Raw genomic sequence first — 19943 nt, forward strand, 5'->3', positions numbered from 1 at the left:
GATGCTAAAATGTAGCCATCGTGTCATCTGGAAACCTGTTAATGGCCTATACACCATACACGTTACTAAAAAAGATACTCTGTTTTTTATCTTATTATATTAAGCAAGTTAACAATTCTTTTCTATCTTCTATATTTAAAGGAACCTGTAATAATTCTTTGTGCACTGCAGTTAAGCTCCTTGCTACAGCCTGTCTGTGTGGTTAGTCATTTTAACAAAATGCCTGACTAGCTGATTCAAGCCTGCCTGGGAAGCGATTAGTCTGCTGTAGGTTGTGTTTAATCTCACCGAGTGACCTCGCTTGCTGACAGACTCACAGCCTATGCATTTCTTAGCAGAATCAGCACAGCCACTGAAGAAATGTTTGGAGGAGTCTGAGTAACTAGAGATTTGATTCTCTGCTCTTTCACTATCTCTGTTTTGGGAACTGTGGGTGTGCATCAGTTTTCAGAAGGGTGAATGAAGTATGTCTTCACATTTGGCATGAAATAATTGTTTCCAGTCTTCAAAATAAACTATTCAAGAGGTTCTCAAGGCAATATATCTTCCTTTGAGCCTACATAAAATGCTGAAATAACTGTAAGTAAAATGTCTTGTCCCATACTCCCTTGTGTTGCTGAAATGGCTGTCAGAAAGTGAAGACTCTAATATACTTAGGCTGATAAAAGAAACTGCATGAAAATAGACTACCATATTATTTTTGTATTTTTAAGCTCCTTATATACTAAAGAATAATAAAAAGAAGCTCCAGCCTTTATCAAAATCATGTATTGTCTCAATTTAAAACAATCAGAGAGAGTTTACTTTTAATGATTAGGGATGAAAAGTCTGAGGATTTCATTCTCTGAGAATGTAGCATATCTGACAGGTATAATGCAAGAAAAAATGTTACAGGGATAAGAGGAACTTGACATAACCTTGTGAATTTGCCAGTGTAGACTCCTAGATGGCCGAAATAGACACTTATGTAGATCTAAGTAATTATGAAAATTTGTGTAACATATGAAACAGTACTTAAATCAAGAATTTAACAAGTCTCTAGATTCTTGAAGTACCCTTACCGTTTTTTTTTTTGTTTTTTTTTTTTTCTGCCCAAATTGCTACTTGAAATTGAAAAGTAACACTTCTCTTGGTATATCAGTTTCAGAGTAATTATAGTTAAATGTTTCTCTATTTTAAAGTTTTGCTAAAAATATTTTTCCTTATGGTAGAGAAAAAAATGTGGTGTAGAAAAAGCATTCTTAAACTTTAAGAAGTATGAGTTCCAAAATTACACCTGATTTCTCTGCATGAGTTTGCAAAAGCAGCAATCCATTCCACTTGGGGCAATATTACTTCTGTTTCAAGCCATTCTTCTTCTTCTTTATTGTTCATGATTTATAGGAAGACAATGTGAGATGGGGTAAGATAATAGAATTTTCTGTGTGTTCTGGACATACACGCTCAAATAGAGGTGTATCTTGTCCCAGTTTTCCAACAGCTTTGCTAGGATCTGTAGCTTCAATGAAACTGTATGGAGGGGAGGATGGAGATCAAAATATCTGAAAGGAAGAAGAAATTGAACACAACATCTCTACATCAAATCCCTTCTGTTTCCAAATGGTAGTTATCTGCTGCTAGCCAGGACTACACAGTGGTGTTTTGGATATCAGTTATTAGGGTTAAAGTATATGTGTTTTATGGCAAACAGCCAGATATTGATTTTGCTTGTGTGAACGGTTGATTGCTTTGGTAGTTGAAATTTAGAGGAAAAAAAAATAAAACAAAACAAAACTTTTTTTTTTTTTCCCCAAGTCCCAGAAAATGTCTTATTTGACACAAGGGAAACGTGTAAATTGGCAGATCTATTTATTTTTTTTATGTGTGTGAATAAACTCTTCAGAAAGAGTTCAGATGACTTTCACTTGCACTTTGGGCAAATAAATTATTCATCTGAAAATTTTCTCCCAATCCTGATTAGTACTGCACAATATTAGACTCCTGAAGTCCAAACATACTAGGCTTGATTGCTTTAGTTCGTACCTTTCCAATGATATACATTCCCTGAGAAACTCTGCTGGGTACAAAGCACAGCAGCCCCATTGTTTAGCAAGTCAGGTTACTGTGAACACACAGCTGAAGCTCTTTGTACTCTGCTTTGGTTTACCACTGGAACCCCAGTGAGGATTTTTGTTTTAATATTCAAAGCCCTTTGAATAAGACTAGACTCTGCTATTTCAGACACCTGGATAATATTTTTCTCTTCCTCATGTTAACACTGATTATCACTGTGGCCTGATGATAGAAGGGCAGAAAATTGCAGCAGTACTGTGATGAATGTCAATTTTGGTTGCTTCTCTACTGTAATATCCTTTCTATTTTATTAAGCAGGGCTTGTGAAGATTGAATTGTTGTTTGTTTATGATATCCAGGTACTGTGCACAGCATCCCTGATAACCATTAGATTATGAAGAAAGTTAGTCACAAAACTGGGCAAAAATGTGTTTGTAATTTGACTGCTTTGATATCCTGATATGTTGTCTGGAAGGAATTCAACAGTTTTGTCTTTCATTGAGTTATCGGATCTATTAGAAAACAAAGGAGTCAGATGCATTCCCGGAGGCTTCTTATGCGTAAGATTTCCCCCTTTGTGACTTTCAAAGTCAGTCACAAATGGTCTTATTCTAGATCATACTGGCACCTGACCTTTGTAAACCTGGACACTGGAGAGAATTTTTTTTTTTTTAAAAAAAAAGCAAAGTGTAAAAAGAGATACAATCTTCTATTTCAAAATGCTACCATTTCTGAAAGCAGCAACGATTTCATGACATATAAAGTTCAAAGTTGTGCTAGTTTATTTTTCCCTTCACTTTCCTTATCTTTTAACCTTGGTAATTGCTTATGCTTGTCCAAATCAGCTGTTAATTTGTCACACTTCATATGGTTTAAAAAACACTGAATAAAAGTTTATATGGTAATTTGATAGGTTATGCCTTCATGGATAGAGAATTCCATAATGTTGGTTAGGGATATAAAGTGCTGGGTGCTGGCTTGTGTTATGAGTTCCCGCAGAAGAGGGTTTCTTCTGAAATACTCTGAGCTACTCTAACATACTACTGTGGGCTACATTGTGTAGCTTGAACCTGCTGGATCTGGTCACAGTAATTGAGTTTAACCTCTGTGGTTCTTCAAAACCCTGGCTTCCTTGAGCAAAGGGACATAAAGAAAAAAAATATATATATATATAGGGAAAACTTTTGTTGTGTTCTTGGAGATTTTGCAGTTAAATATGTGTGGATTCTGCTTAGTTTTTCTAGTAACACCTAAGAGAATTTGGGTAGAAGTCACTGGGGTGGCATGGGGTAAGATCCCCATGGGGGAGTAAGACTCTCTTTAATAGGTTCTGAATCACCTTCTTCTACCGGGGAGAAGTAGAGTGGAGTACTCTTATGGTGCTTTTTGACTTGGTGGTGACTTTAAACCATGCACACTCCTTGCCTCCAGGGGAGTTTTCAGTGGAGAAGAGTCTGACCCTAGGCATACCAGTGTGAGAGCAAAGATAATAAACTACCTGCCCTAGAGAGCCTTATAGCTCACCACTCCCGTCAGCAACAGACTGTGACTGTAAATTTAACTTCATAGTAAGTGCATCGCAGCATTGACAGGCTGATAGAACGGCACAGCATCCAAACAACTTCCAAAAACCATCATGCTACAACATGGAAAGGAAAGCTAATGCAATGAGATAACAGACAGGAAAAATGTGCCTGGATGAAATAAGTATGTATTTCCCTGTTTATCTGGCTTCCACCTTTGATTAAATTGATAAAAGTGGCTATCATGCAGCTCAGAAATGAAGGAACAAAACCAATATGCACGTACTCCTGTATTTTTGAAACATTTCCTTATGTGCAGAGTCTTTCAAAATACTTTTGGACTGACTCTAGTTTGGACATTAGTCAACAATACAAGCCAGAGTTGCTATCAAACCCAGTGAAAAACTAGCGTGACCACAATATTAATCTATCTATCTAAATATGAGTCTGCCATATTAATCAGCTTAATTCTTACATACTAATCTCCTAGTATCTCCAAGAAAAATATGTATGAGGGACAAAAAAAAATGAAAAGCATTCAGACTTCAGAAGAATTTTTATTTTTTCTGATATCCAAAACTACCACTTCTCTTTAATATTTTGATTGGAAAATATGGGAGGAACAGAGGATGGATGGAGAAAATTGTCCTTGTCTTCTGACTTGATGTTTCCATTTTAAGCAGATTCATCATCCTTCTGCCTGGGTGATGTGGTCAGCACAACTAGAAATTGTGCCATTGAAAATAGCTCGCATCAGATTGAGATGAATTCCTTGTAAGAGACTTTCTAAGTTTTACACTTCTTGTTGCAATGTGGCACCTGTCTTTAAAGGTCTCTCTATAGCCTTTCAGCCATAGTGCTGTTAAATTCTATTTCATCAAAGAGTAAAATGGGGGAAGAATATGACTGAATAGGTAGCTAATACTGCTTTAAGGGCACTAAGTTTTGGCTAAAGTCACACCTTTATTGCAGTGTTTGTACCAAGGAGAGAATGCATTTTTTTATCATGTTCAAATATTGTTTTATCAAATTCCTGTTATGAAGAATCAAGGCTACGCAGTGGTCCAAGATCTACCATGAAGCCATCTTTTCTTTCTGAATGTTTTCTTTCTCCTTCATGTGGGATTTCTGTAGTTTTCATTCCAAGGTATAATCCCTAAGGGGAGGCATTGTATGGATCACAATGATGAGAAGTAGAAAGAACTGGTGAAAGGTAATCTTATACATGCATCCTGCATCCCCTGCTACTATGAAATTTTCACTTTGGAATTCATTCGTAGAATCTTCTGCAGTTCCTATAGAAGTGGTAAATGATGTATGAAATGAAACATTTGTGTTGACTGATTGTACCAAGAATTCAGAGAATAATGTTATTGTCACTGCTGAGGCATATTTATCTTATTTGCCATAATATTTGATATTAAGACAAGCTGTCAGAAGTTTACTTGGATCAAAAGAGAGAATGAAGGCAGGGGATTTTTAAAGCAAATAGACTATACTAAGGAAAAGAAAAAGGAAAAGAAAAGCAGTATTGTCACTGTACAACCCAATTGCTAGACCGCATCTCAGAAGTAGGTCACCTTTTCTGAGGAAGGATGAGATTGCCCTGGAGATGGAGCAATGTAAGGTTAATGTAATGATGCAGGTGTTAAAAATATTCACTAGAAATAAAGTTTGTGCCAAGTAACTATAGTCCCTCTACAAGAGGAGACTGAAAATTCCAATGACATGAAGACCCTAATGTTTATTTTCTGTTTTATTTTCTTAATGTTTGTTTAAATATATATAGACAGATAGATAAATACGTATAATATATTTATTAGGATTTGTGAGATTTGTGATTTACCTTTCTGTTTCTCTGGTTTTAGAACCTTAAAAGCTTTTCATTTGAAGTCCAGACATCTGTAAGCATAAAGAAGCCTACTGACAATATGTTTGCTTTTCTTCATCAGATCATGTGAAACACAAGAACTTAAAGACTTTACGAGCAATAGGTTTAAAATCATTGTTTTGGATATGGTGTCTTACTGTTTTAAATGGCAACTTATGAATGGCAAGGTGCTTTCCTTTAAAGGTGAGTGAACACACACTCAAGCACAAATACTGATATCTGTTCGAGTTTTGTGATACAATCTGTTTGCTTGTTTTACTCAGGTTTATTTTCATTTTCACAGCTATTGCAACTTGTATTTAGTGCTACTGCTATTGAGGTCCTTAACTTACTGGTCTTACTTCTCTTCTCTGTTGTTGCTCTTTCGACCTTCACACTCAAAACTGCTAGCATAGAGGACTGATAGACTTTTGGAGAACCAGTTGAAAACATTTTTCTATGTTTCCTTGATCACTACAATTACTTGTTTTTTCCCTTAAATCAAAGATTAGAAAAATAGGCAAAACAAAGTATGCATCAGTGCAATACATAACTTATGGTACAGCTATAATTTTGTTGTTGCTGCCTTCCTGCAGCACTGCAAACTGCTTCCCTGCAGCTTTTTTATTTTATTTTATTTTATTTTATTTTATTTTATTTTATTTTATTTTATTTTATTTTATTTTATTTTATTTTATTTTATTTTATTTTATTTTATTTTATTTTATTTTATTTTATTTTATTTATTTTTTATGGGGGAGAATGCATCTGTATTTAAATCAGAATTGGAAGCCCTGACCCTTGAGTTCTCTTTCTCCCGCTTCTTCAGACTCAGTACAACTTGAGTCACTTTGTTGTTTTGTCTTGAAAACAGTCATAATATCTTACCATGTTTTAATAATACTCAGAATGCAATACTTTCTATGGAAATTGTCTACATTGTTACTTGAGAACATGACTGATGTTTTTATATAGAAACAATCTAACTATAAGTAAGCAAATATAATGAAAAAATCTGGGAATGTTCCCACTGTTCTTCAGAGAGATCATTTTTAGTGCACTAGGCATTCTGCAAAAAAAATACATATCTTCTATCCCACATATCTTCTGAAGTTTTGGAAGGTAGGCTATGGAAGACAGGTGGTTCTGGAAAACAATTTCTCTGTATTTATTTATTTGCTTTCCAAAAGAAAGTGAAAATAAAAAAATGTGTGGACTGTCGCCCTTGACAGTTTTTAACCATAGTAATCTGAACTTAAAAAAAAAACAAAAAACTTTATGAAAATCTTAGCTGATGGATGGATGGACTTCTGGACTTTTTTTTCCTGTAAATACAAGAATATGGCAGAAATATTTAAACAGTGAACCATTTCAGGTAACTAAGCAATAATATGCAAATTTTTACAATTTTTCAATTCAGTTGCTTGTGTGATGAAGACACAGTTACTTAGCATCTGAAAAGAAAGTATAATTAAAATGATTTTTGTTTAATTTTTATTCTTTTGTAGTTTTTTTTTTTCCCCATTTCATTTTAAAGTGTATTGTTCCTGTTCTTCACTTAGTAATAGCTGATGCTGTACTCTGATAAACTTTCTCTCATTAAGTGTTACTGTCTGGTACAGCCCCAGTAGCCCTCAACAGGACTCATTGGAGGCACTGAGCAGATCGAAAAGCAATTAGCATTCTGGCTTGTGATAATTACCCACAGTATGGAAGGCTTATTCAAGATGTAGTTTCCACTGTGTCTAATAATAGGATTCTTTAAACACTGATATATTTTCATGGACACACCAGTGCTCTCATTTCAACTCTGTCACTTATCTCAGATAGGGGAAATAAACATCCCTCACACATTTTTTTTTTTTTCTTCATAAAGTACACTGCTGTTCTGACTACTTATAGTGTCACCTAAAAGTCACCTTGAATCATGTTTTAATCAGCTGGAACAAGGCAACATCTCATTTATTTCTACAGTTTCCTTGCTCTGCAATGCACTGATTGCCGAGACACAGAAATCCAAATTGAGCTCTGATTAAAATGGAATGAGGATGCAGATGCTGCTGTTGGTTCAGAGGGGCACTCTGCTCTGTGCTAGGAAAGGTCAAGGTGATTCAAGTTCCAATTAAAACAGAAAGATTTGCTATCATTCTGGAATGTGCTGCTTTGTAACAAGTTTATGCTGTGACAGGTTGAATAATTTCTGAATCATTCGTCTTTGATCTATTAATTTTTGTTAGCAGAGGCATGCACTTAAAAACAAAGTCAGTAATTTTCACATACTGCAGCAGGACCTAATCCTGTGTCCATTAAAGTATTTTTTCAGAAGCTTGGAAATCATGTGTCAGCTTCCAAATGCAGCCAGTACTGTGAAGAGATTTTAGGTTTTGATGAATTTTGGTTTACTGGTAATTTTGAACATCTGGAGAAATAAATTTTGAGTTCAAACTTGCTTTTGCTTTGAACTAAGTCTAAGACAATGCATAAATCAACGGGGTGGTTTTCTAGGTGTGCTAGAGATGAGACATCCATGTTGACTTGAACTGCCAGCTAAATATAGCTAGAGAAGAAATGATTACAATAATGACACACCACACAGATTTTAAAAATAGACACTGATGGTTGAGCTGCAGTATACAGAAATCATACATCATTTATATACTTCAGAAAATGTCTGTTACAAGACTGTCCGAATATTGGTAAAGTTTTACTAAAGACTCCTATTAAACAACCCTATGGCTACAAATTATAAAAGAAACAATGTGATACTGTTCTTAGCTGCAGAAATCATATTTGGAGTTCTGGGAAAGCAGTTATCTCATATAACTGAGAAAAAAAAAAAGTGTAATAATACCAGGTGTTTTTTAAGTCCCACCAGTACATTATCTGGAGCCTTCAAGGAAGTAGTAACAGAAAAAGTAGTTACTAAGGGGTAGGCTAAAATAAACTTTAATTCAAGTTGGACAATAAAAATTGGTAACATGATCACAGTGGAAGAATATGGTAGTTATTTTTATTTTCTAATTTTTTATTTTTTTTTCTGAGAGTATTGCCAATACTGACAGTATAGTTCTGTGACTTTTTCTAAATTAGTACTGTACAGCATTTTACAACTGATATGAAATATAATACAGTCTCAGTTCAGTGCCTCACCCTTACACTGGAGGAGGCAATCAGAAAGGGAAGAAAAATAAACCTGAAACTGCTCCATAAACTGCTCATGAGATTGAGAGTTTGATGATATAGTGATGAATAAAATGTGAGAGCATGTCTCCATTTGTGAACACAAACTACAAAAAAATACCAAGCAGGAGATTTTCAGAAGGAAAAAAAAAGGGGGGGGTGGGGGGGTGGCTTGTTTAATGTTCCTGTGGGAATGGATTTCTGAACATTATTCCCTGCTAGCAATGCAACAGAGCACCAATTACAGCCAGTGATTTCTGAAGGAAGGGAAGTTTGCGTGCAGGGCCATGCAGAACCACAGCATGTTCCCTCAGGCTCTTTGCTCAGGGCAGCTGGGGCATCGTGGCTTTGTGGCAACCTGGCTATGTTCCTGCAGAGAATCATGTGCTCTTCTGTCTTTGAGGAGTTTGGGAGGACTTCTGAAGAGCAAATGGAAATTCACGCTAACTTTACATACTGTACGGATACATCACAAGGGGGGTTGTTTTTGTTTTTCCACTTTTTCAGGTCATTTGCAGTTTTCTTTCAGAGAAGTTGGAAGTTCAAAGGTTCAGCCTTTTTGTGTGACTTTGCTTGGTAGAGCATCTTAGCTTTTATGGTGCAGTGAGGCTGACTTGGCTCACCTGTATGTTCTGTCCTTGACAGAGACCATTATGCAGTGAAACCATTACTTAAGCTGTGTTAGAGAATTAAGCTGATCCATCAAACATTTATTGGGTGGTCTGCACTTTTCTGTGGCTTCAGTCATCAGCACAAACCACAGATCCAAAATAACAAAAATGGGCTCTGATCTGGGTAGGCTTGGAAAGACAGGTTAGTAGTGAGTGATCAATGCCAGGCCTTAGGGCTGGGACCTGGCCAAGTGCAGGCTGCTAGAATAAGTAGATCCTGAGAATATGAAAATTCTATTATTGTTTTTATCACCCAAGAAAAATCATAGTGTTAACTTGAAAACTGAAAAATCTCGTGATTTTTGTTTGTTTACTATTAAACACCTTTTTCCTTAAAAGGATTTCTGCTATTCTGATTTGGATTTATCACAGCCTAAAACAAGACCCGTTACCCCTCAAATCCTATCATGATCATTGCCTATAATCAGGGAGGGATTATGTGGACCAATGACACACTGAATTTCTTCTACATATTTGTGACCAATTTTTTGTTGTTTTTTTTTGTTTTTGTTTTGTTTTGTTTTGTTTTAAAAGTTTAACTGTGTTAAATATTTTGTACTTTATTAGGTAGTGAAGTGTGTGAGGGAGATGAGAAAGCTGTCTTCAATTTTACTTGTATTTATTATAATTTGTAAGTCTGGATAATCAACTTTAATGTTTGTTGTACTAGCAATTAGTGTCAAGCTTACACACAGATGGTGCATTGTTCCTCTGCTACAGAAAGGACCTGTCTCTGAAGAATTAAAAGCAATACTGATTGCTTATATGCTGAATAGTTAAAAATTCTGGTTGCTTAAAAACACTTATATTAAAATACTTTTACATAAAAAATTGCCCTCATCTACCACTCTACTCTTGCTGATGATATTTCACTCACAAATGCTGAATTGCAGCTTATAAATTAAGGTGTACATTTTGTTTGCTGAACAAAAAGGATATAGTCTTGTTGGTAAGGTGCTGGAATCAAAGCTAGGTTAAACTGCCTGCTGTTATTTATTTCTTACACAGTTTGGGTGCAGGGAGTGCTTCAGTCCACATCCTCAAAGGTGATTTTGTGGTGAGTCTCCACTGATGTGAATTAAGTATCTTACATGTGTTTTATTATAGGCCTTAGTCTCATCAGTTATTATTGAACTGTTGCTTGAAATGTGTGTGCCAAAACTGAAGAATCTCATAGGAAATGAGGCTCTAAGATCCGCGGGAGTTTTGTTCGTCCTTCTACCTGGCTGGCTATTAGCCATGATGCATTTTGGCTCTGAGGGCCTGTAAAGTACAGAGGCCCGGATAAGTTTTTGGTACGTGTTTTGGTTTGCGTGTGTTTGTTTCACTTTTGGCCATTTAGTTCAGCCTCCAGGAAGGCCCCTTCCAGCAAGCTAAGGATGGTCAGGCTTTTCTGCATTGATGAGGCCTGGCTTGCGGCTCCCCAGAGCTGCAAGCACATACTTATATGTAAACAGATGCTGAGCACTTGTCTCCTCTTGAGGTCTTCATCTTTTGATTTTGCCAGAGATTCAGGCTCAGGGTCTGCACTTAAGAGTGAGCTTCTATCTCCTTCTCTCATACATTAAGGGCTATCTCATCCGAGGGGAAGAAATAGCCTTTCAAAAACTGTGCCATGTAAATGCTGTATTTTCTCTCTATGCAAAAGAAAACAATGTCATTCTGTTTTGGATGCTATGAACTGATGATTATTAATAAATGTGATAGCTATTGTAATTTTTCCTATTCTGACACTACTCATAAGATAGAAAAGGCTAAATGCCTGGTTCTTTTATAAGTGTATCTCTTTTTGGCTGTCAGTTGCTTTCAGCTATAGCTTCAGTAATTTAGAAGGATCAGACTGATACAAAGTAAATCTTACCAAGATTACTTCATCTTTGTGGACTTCCATAATAATTGCATATTTCCATCTTGCCTTTGAATTGTGGGCGAAGCATAGAGGATTTAAGACAAATTCCTACTTACAAAGATGCTTGCTGACTTATTCAGTGTGTAAATAATATGACGACTGGAATATTTCAGGAGGATGTTTTGGAATAAATGAACAAAAAGCTGTAAATCATCTCATACTTTGGAGATCTGCTCTTCTTTATTCTTGGGAAGATTCAGAAGGAAGGAAGAAGTACTACTGATCACAGAATCACAGAATCACAGAGTCATCTAGGTTGGAAGAGACCTCCAAGATCACCTAGTCCAACCTCTTACCTAACACTAACAAGTCCTTCACTAAACCATATCACTAAGCTCAACATCTAAACATCTCTTAAAGACCTCCAGGCATGGTGACTCAACCACTTCCCTGGGCAGTCCATTCCAATGCCTAACAACTCATTTCGGTAAAGAAGTTTTTCCTAATAGCCAACCTAAACCTCCCCTGGCACAACTTTAGCCCATTCCCCCTCGTCCTGTCACCAGGCACGTGGGAGAATAGATCAACCCCCACCTCGCTACAGCTTCCTTTAAGGTACCTGTAGAGAGCGATAATGTCTGAGCCTCCTCTTCTCCAGGCTGAACAATCCCAGCTCCCTCAGCCGCTCCTCATAAGACTTGTTCTCCAGACCCCTCACCAGCTTCGTTGCCCTTCTCTGGACTCTCTGATGTGGATAAACATTGAAAAGAAAGCTTTAGGTCATCATCTGCTGTAAAAAAATACAGACCTTTTTACTTCAAGATCTGCTGAGACTCCATCCCTGTTTGATGTACTTTGCTAAAGAAAATCTATTCCTTTTTAATACTCTTCAGCTCCTCAAAAAGAGGATGACTGTTACTTACATGTAGGCCTGTTTTTTGTTGGTGGTGGTTGTTGTTGGAAGAGCACTCAGTTATGGCATAAGCTTACTCCTATTGTCAGTGGAAACAGAACTAGCTTAGTGTTAAATGCTTTAGTGAAGCTGTTTTGCATATCTGGTTACATTTTTATTACTGCAAAGACTTTTCTAAAATTCTTAACCTTTTAAAAAGGACCTTTAGCTGATAGACATTTTTGCCTGTTAATATATCTTCATTTCTATTACTTTAGCATAGAAAACAGACTTATCCCAGGTCAAAAGGCAACGTGGGAGTTCTACGAATTTTCCTGGTTCCCACTGTAATTCTTTGGCAATTATTTTAATGATTTTATTCGCATAGTCTATGCTAGGAAACTAATATAGGAACCTCTGCTATCTGTATCGTCAGTGGTCTTTTTGGAAGAGTGATTCAGGGGCACACCTCTCTTCGTTTTCATAATAGGTTTAGGAGGTCTTGATTCCTAGCTTAGATTAGGTACTTCAAGCTAATAGATTGATAGACACATAGGTTTTAATGCTGACTTAATGAAGAATTGCAAAATGTAGACAATAATGTGCAATCAACCATAGTAGATGTCTGTGTAAGAAGTGCCTTTACTTGGTGTTTTTAGGAACTTAAATGGCTGACATTATGTTTCTACTTGCATGATTATTAGATTAAAAAGTGGAAGAGATCTCTATAAGCATGTTAACTCTATTTTGATTTTTATTTGTATTATTAAAACATTAAGATGGATGTACAAACAGGAATATATATTCTGTAGTGGCAGATGATGTTCCAGTTGGGTCAGTATGAAGCCAGTGTATCTTTACAACTGTGTTTTAAACTTTTCACATATTCTGTGTTTTGTATGCATGGGAAGCTTTGAAGAAAAAAACACAGGAGCCATAGTGAATAATTCAATAAATATGTGTAGTGCACAGTAATTGTCAAAATACAGAAGATACTTATCAGTAATGTTCAGTAATGTACCTAATTAGTCCCCAACTTTTAAGAAGGATTAGTTGGAAAATGTGACGTGGCTCGGAGCAGGAAAATGGAAGTAATTTTGTGTCTAAAGTTGGACAGAAGTTAGGATCACTCAGTAGCATAAAAATAAAAAATCAAGCTGAGATAACTTGGGCAGAATTACTATATTTATATTGATTATTTTTGGTACATCTTTTATGTTCTACTGCAGCATAAAAGAACAAATGATGCTTAAATGAATGGGCAGTAGTTTCAGGGGAAATAAGGAAAAAAAAAGAGAGATTTACCTCCTGTAGTGTAAAAATCAGTCTATGAATGACTAATTCGTTCTTCAAGAGATTGTTGAGTTCAATAGGATGGGTAGACTTGAAATGTGTCTAACATCAGAGTTGTGCAAATTAAATAAGGGCTAATGAAAATTCATGCTTCAAATCACAAGATGATCACTTTCTAGGGCAAGAAAGATTTTTCCCTTGTGTAGCCTTGTACATATTGGCCAGTTGGATTACTCAGAAGAGTTTAATCACCAATTATTCTTCAAGTAGAAAAAGATTAATTTGCTTCTCATTATGCTGTTCAAGCAGACTGAATACACTGAATTGTTTAACAGTTCATGGAGATGTACAATGTGTGAGCTTACTGGGTCTAACAGAACGAGGAGGTATGCAGGACATAGACTCTGTAGCTCTAAAAATGTCTTTCTCCATCTAAAAATGTCTTTCTCTGCAGATCTTGTGTGTCTCATGGGACAACTCTCTTTGTTCTTTCTGATTTACAGGGGGAAGGATTCAGGCTCTCAAACCTATGACTTCGCCTCTGAAATTAAGTTTGCAGAAACTCCCATTCCTCAGTTGGACATACTGTGAACATTTCATATGTCCATTAACTAGACAGAGATACTGGGGAGGGGCGGTTATTTGAAATTCTTCAGTATTGACAAGTTTGGAAGGGAGGACTATTCTATTAACATGATTTGTTGGTAAATATAACAGACAGCTAATTTTATGCTTGTTTTGAAAGCATTAATATTTTCTGACAAAATAAAATAAAGGTTATAAAATGCATTAATGAAGGATTCATTAGCTTTTTTTTTTTTTTTAAAGAAAGAAAAAAAGAAGAAAACCCCTTTATTTCTAAGAACGGTGTTGACCCAGTCATCCCAAAGACAGCCCTCTAATGTCTGTGTTTCAAAGATTCATTAAACATTTAGCAAGACTGACTCTGCTTTTGGTCAGGTACAACTGAAAGAAACTTATTCAAGGATACCAGTGCTGAACGTTAAAATGAAAACCTTTATCAGAAATATATTTCTGACTAAAAATGAATCTTTGTGACAATGAAGTATTTCATTACTGGGTGCCTTTAAACAATGGTATTGTCTTTGAAATATAAATTTACTAGCCCATTAGTAGTGAAAAGAAAATGTGTAAGTTGTTTAGTAAAATATCTGTCCAAGTCCTCTGTACTTCCCTGGGAAAAGAGGTTTTACTGAACAGACATATTTTCTTACTAGTAACGTCTCTTCAGAGTTATTTCCACAAATTCTAATTATGCAATTTTTCTCTTAATGTATTTTAAGTCATTCATAAACATAAGCTGACTGAAGAGATTTGCAATTAGAAAAAACATGAATAGATTCTTCTAAAAAGCATGCTTCACACAGAATACTTATTAAAATAATGCCATAGGCCAAAGCTAGGTTAGTTTATTTTCTTGTTTTGGGTTTTAACCATGATATGGACAAAGAAATCTATCTTAACATCTCTGTTTATAAATGGCAGATGTCACGTTCCATTTTTGGCTATATTGCCTCTTTAGTTTCTGGCAGCACAGAAATCTGTTTTAAAATATCTTCAAGCAGTGATATGGGAATTCAGAGTGACACTTCAAAAATAACCTTTCTGAGAAGAAAATTAGGTTTTAAACCAAAGCACTGCATAGAAATCATTCTGGTCTCCAAACTATTTGATAAGTTGTTGCTGCACATTTGGTGAAACAGTCAATAAATATCAATGCATTGTTGAGGACAGTCACATTTTCTATGTCATGTCACTCTGAAGCTTAATTTTTTTTTGCTGCCTTTGTCTCTTGAAGCTTATTGTACGCATCTGAAAAAACAGTCATCTGGTTATCAGCTGGAAACTGGGAAACTGCCATATATCTTTTCATAGGCTTTACTATCAGCATCTTAATCTCCCAATAGAAACAATTCCACCTGTTTATTCTAGGCAAGAGTATGAAAACTAGGAAATGAACAGCACAAACAGTATTATTTTCCATGTTCCTGTTAGCTCTACAGTTGGGATGTGCATTTATATATGTAGATGTATAGACATGCATATATGTATATATGTGTTTGTGTTCTTGTTTTCCTTAGGAGATAAATTCTTTCCAAACTGCTTAGTATCTGGTTTGTTTTCTTCCAAAATTTTCAGTGTTGACTCATGCCATCCTTAGATACACAAAACTACCATTGCTTTCTATTAGTAAAGCCATAATTGGAGAGAGAATGCAAGGTATTTTTATATGAAAATAGAAATCTTTACAATTTTTCAGATCATATCATATGGAAATATCATGATAATTTACACCTGAATTAAGGTATTTACCTGAGTACCTAGTTACTCTGACTTACTAACATGGTATCGCTTTCTGAAAAAGCCGTATCACTGAAAACACCTTTCTGATTCACAGACACTAGAAAACCACATTAAACACTGGAGAATCATTTTTTATTTATTTATTTATTTTATTTTTTTGGACTAGTGGTGGCATATTCAAATGATGTTCTTTTAGTTTAAAACTGAAAGTTCTCTCTTCCTTTCCTCAGTGTCAGCATTTTCAACACTGAAATACAAATTCAGTACACATATGAGCAAAACAATACAATGCTCCTTAAATTGAATGGATGTAATCCCACTGAGTTTAGAAGAAAGCACTGAACCTAAAACTCATAGGAAAGTCAATTTACAGGAGGATAAATATAAGGTCACTGATTTCAATGAATGTAACTGGTCAATACTTGAACTGATGATTAGTTTTCCAACAGTGGAAAATTTATTTCACTTTACCTTCTCTTATTGTGGCCAACTCAGCAGTACATGAGTAAGAGAAAGATGTTTAAGAAGAACACTCCAAGAGTAACTAGCACATAACTCCTGAACCATTTGTCTAACAATTGCCTAGTCTCAATGCACATTTTTTTTGTCAAGGAAGGGTGTAAATTTCTGTTTGTTCCTGTTAGCCACCCCTGCATAGGTTGCTCTGTGTGAGTTGCAGGTGATAGAATTTTCGTGGTTCCAGTTGGGAAAGAGACGTTGTAAAAGGGCAACTGATCTGAAGAGCTGCTGATTACTTAGGTTATTTGTCTTCCAGACTGAATGCAACTGAGACCAGAAATCAATACAGACAACAAAGCCGTGTGAAAAGATTTTAGTGTAGTCTATATAGTTCCAGAGGGAGCCTCTGGTCCTTCCCTCAGTGATATATTAAGGCTCCTGGTGTAAATAGTTTTAAAGAAGCTTTTATAAATGCTCCCCCTGCCAAAAAAAAATGGAAGATTGAAATGCCAGTATACTGAGTTTGTTTCTTCCTGGAGACATCTTTTTGGTTGTTGTTTTTCTCTTCATGAGAATCATGACCAGCCAAAACAGCAGATAGCTGTGGCAAGTGGCAGAAGCTGAACAGTAAATGGGATTGGCTTCAAATGGTATTTTTTAAATAGAAGAGAATACAAAGTTGTACAAAAGACAAAGCTTTGTTTGTTTGTTTGTTTCCCTCCATGAAGATAGGACAGCATTGGTGTAAACGGGAGAAGAAAGGACCCAATCAACTCCTCTTTTCCAATCTGCAGAAAGTGAGCTCTGAAATACAGTGTTGCTATTACAGAGAGAAAATGTATATGCATAATGTGGTAATTATTCATTACTATCTCAAACATTTATTTTTAAGTGAATAATGTCAGGGCCTTGATATTTATATATGGAAGTAAATGGAAGTTCTGCCTGTGGCTTTGATCCCTGTTCCAGATGTTTACAGGATTTTTTTCAATTTGTACTCTAGTGCATTTCAAAAGCAACAGCTCAGTTTTTGGCTTCGCAGTAAAGCAGTATTAAAAATGGCTCTTGTGTTAATATGTATGTGTATCAGCACATTTCTTTTCCCTACACAGACTGTTTTTTACTGATACTTTCAACTTGGCTGAATGGAAGGAAAATATTTGGGTGTAAACAGATGGCGTTAGCTGAGTGAGAATTACTTTCAAAGACACTGTAATGTTAAACTGAACGCGATGTGCTTTAGTACATTTATATTGTAAGAAGGAAATTGGATTAAAACTTTGAATAAAATATTTTGGGGGGTAAGTAACACTTTATACTGAAGTGGCTGAAATTTGTGTCCATCCTATTCATGCCAATAAAGTATTGATTCTTCATTTCTGTGGGTATGCATGCATAATTACTCAAGGCAATGACCGAAGGCCTGAACTAATTAGGAAAATTCAGTTTCATTTTGTACATAATTATACTCAGAAACATACCTTGCCCTGAGTTTACAGCTTTAATGAGACTAAGAGTCTCCTAGACTGCAGAGGAAACACAAGGTGAAAAGGACACTTCATTTTAAGATGTTTACAGATACAAAGTTATTCTGTAAAATGGATTATATTTCAGTTGTGAAAGGCACATAAGCATCAGGCATTCCAGCAGCATCTTTATTATTATACTTCCTGTGACAGCTCCCATAAAGTCCTTTCAAACAAAATGAGATTAGGATTTACTGTGGGTCTGCTGTAATAGACCTTTGCCAAATAGTCTTGTATAAGATTTGGATGAACAATTAGGAAGGTCAGAGCTCAACTCAGACCTCCGGCAATGCTAGATATCTTGGCATTAGTGGACAGAAGACATTTCTGTGAATGTAGGATATCTTCCCAAACTCTTCTGGAGAAAGTAGGTCAAACAGGAAATAGTTAGCTAAAGGTGCTTGAAAACTCCATTGGATTATAACTCAGTCCAAGTACAGAGCCAAAGAAAGGCTGGCAACTGTTTTGGAAATGGAAATTGAAGGGATAAACTCAGAAAAGGAAGGGAGCTTATCTGGAAGGCTGAAGTTTTGTTTTCAGTTAATGGCACGCGTAAGCATGTCACCCCATCCTGCACATGTAAAAGGGTGCTGCTGGTGGCTATGTTCAATCTCAGCAACTGACGATGTCAGCTAGATTCCTGGTAAAATGAAAGAAATTATTTTTCTCTGTGCTGCTTAGACAATGATGAAGGGCTGTGTGGCTAGAGACTGCTGATGTGGGTGACCAATAAACTGCTATCAAGAAGCCAAGCAGATTCTGTTGCAGTAGATACTGACTCTGTAATAGCAGCAGTAAGAAAACAGCATTAACAGCAACTTTTGTAAGAACCTGTTACTAAACAAGGATAACAATGTCATGTCAACAAACTTTCTGTATTTCTGTATTTTTTAGTGTTAGACTGAATCAGAATTTCAAAACTGAATTTATCAGTTTGCTTGATATTAGTCCTATCCTGCTTAACTTTCTGCAAATGAGTGATTAAATTTAACCTATCCTGGTTAAATATCTGAAATGAGTGACTAAGTGAAATTCCAACTCATGGTGACTAGTTCTACTTTGGAAGAGGAAAGAAAACCATTGTCGAACATTTGAGCATTCATATGTATATATAGAATAGTGATTTACAAAAAAAAAAGAAAAAAAAGAAAGAAAAAAAAATTTTTAAGGTCTCTGGAAGTTAACACAGGTTCATGTATAAAACTATTACAAACAACCAGTTCCATATTTTGTATCATAACACCTAATCTTACAAAAGAAATGACAAAAATAGAAAAATTGAAATAAAAATGTTACTTACAATGCAAATGCATATCTGCACCAGAGGAAAAGTTTTTGTACTTTAACAATTGTTTCTGTGTCAAAATAAGCCAGACAGTTTGGGTTGCTTTATTTCATTTTTTTTCCCATGTATGTCAGAGAAAGGTCCAATTTTGAGAAAGCAAAACAGAAGCTAAAAATCCATCATATTCTCTGCTTACTGCAACTACCAAGTTTTTCCCTGCTGTAGCTCAGATAAACGATTTAAATTATGTCAGAATTAGCTTTTCAATTATGCAGTTGTCTTAATATTATAGACAACTATAAAATGGTACAATTTTGCTGTGATTGGCAATTACTCTGCAATGCTGTCTAGACAGAAAGCAGTATTTCATTACAAATTATTTCAATGTAAGAGTTTGTCTTGAATATTTTTATCCCAGAGGAAATTGAAAGAGTACATATGTCTTCACAGACTACTGCAGACTTTGATCCAGATAAATTTCATGGTAAAATGCAGCAAGAATTTTCAACCTTGAATAATTGCCTAAGTTGAAAATATGAGACTAAAGTCAGTGCAGGTTCAAGTGTGAATATAAAAAATGGACTACTGTTTAATCTGATCTGCGGAAAAAATGTGGCACATGCTTAGCTTGTTCACAGCAGGTCATTAAATACCGGGATTTTTGCCTTTCATATTTAAAATCTGTTTGAAGAACAGTTAGTAATAATGTTGCTTCAAGTCAGCTTTAGGAAAATTACAGAGAAAAATAAAAAATTAGTTGCATTAAGTACCAACCCATGAGCTCAGAAAATGTGACTAATTTCTACCAAAATCTTCTTATCACCATAGAAACCTTTAAAATTACAGGAAAGACACCAAACTGCATGAGGTAAAGACAAACACAAGCTAAATGACACGATGTCGACGAGCACTTTAACCCAATTAGATCAGTGCTGTTATTATCTGAAGAGGCTACTCCAACCGGAGTCAACTAAAACTCATTAAACGAGCACCAGATCGCCGTGGGGCTAAGTTCAAA

At 35.7% G+C, this 19943-nt stretch overlaps 1 protein-coding gene across 5 annotated transcripts in view; it reads left to right on the forward strand.

The window, feature by feature from the left end:
• The first annotated feature begins 214 nt into the window (after positions 1-214).
• The window catches only part of LOC106034895 (uncharacterized), a 570359-nt gene continuing 550630 nt past the window's right edge, over positions 215-19943 (forward strand). The window contains exons 1-2 of one of the 5 annotated variants that reach the window (XM_066992505.1): positions 242-579; positions 5528-5649. The gene's annotated coding sequence lies outside the window, so the exon portion shown is untranslated. Of the gene's footprint in view, positions 580-5527; positions 5650-19943 lie in introns of all 5 variants that reach the window. The other 4 variants (XR_010829466.1, XR_010829470.1, XR_010829469.1 and 1 more) reach the window with 4 other exon arrangements.

This window comes from Anser cygnoides, chromosome 2 (genome assembly GCF_040182565.1).
Source record: "Anser cygnoides isolate HZ-2024a breed goose chromosome 2, Taihu_goose_T2T_genome, whole genome shotgun sequence".
Classification (NCBI taxonomy): Eukaryota; Metazoa; Chordata; class Aves; order Anseriformes; family Anatidae; genus Anser; species Anser cygnoides.